Genomic DNA, 382 nt, shown 5'->3' with positions numbered 1-382 from the left:
GCGGCCCGGAGCGGGTGCCGGGGGCAGGCTGCGCGGCCGGGGGGTCCCCCGCCGCCTCTCGGCAGCTTGGCACCTGCCAGCCGGCTCTGGGTGGAAGCGCGGAGCGACACACCTTGTGGTTTAGCGTTCCCTATCCACAAGACAGGCTGTGCCAGTTCAGGCTTTTATACCTGGCCATCCTACCGCGCCTGCAGCTGTTTGGAGGAGCCAGCGGGCAGGAACATTAGTTTCATTCCAATTTTATCCTTGGCCACACATCTGAGACTTCAAGCAAGGATTCCAGTCGTGGGCAGACACCCCATTTTGTGTGCTTCAGACGCTACTCCCACAAAGACCAAGCAGTCCTTTACATGGAGGCCAAAAAACGAACCGTTGCCTGATA

This window comes from Pygoscelis adeliae, unplaced genomic scaffold (assembly GCF_000699105.1).
Source record: "Pygoscelis adeliae isolate BGI_AS28 unplaced genomic scaffold, ASM69910v1 Scaffold65, whole genome shotgun sequence".
In the NCBI taxonomy this organism is placed as follows: Eukaryota; Metazoa; Chordata; class Aves; order Sphenisciformes; family Spheniscidae; genus Pygoscelis; species Pygoscelis adeliae.
The sequence above is the reverse complement of the archived record's forward strand: the minus strand, read 5'-3'. Positions refer to the sequence as shown.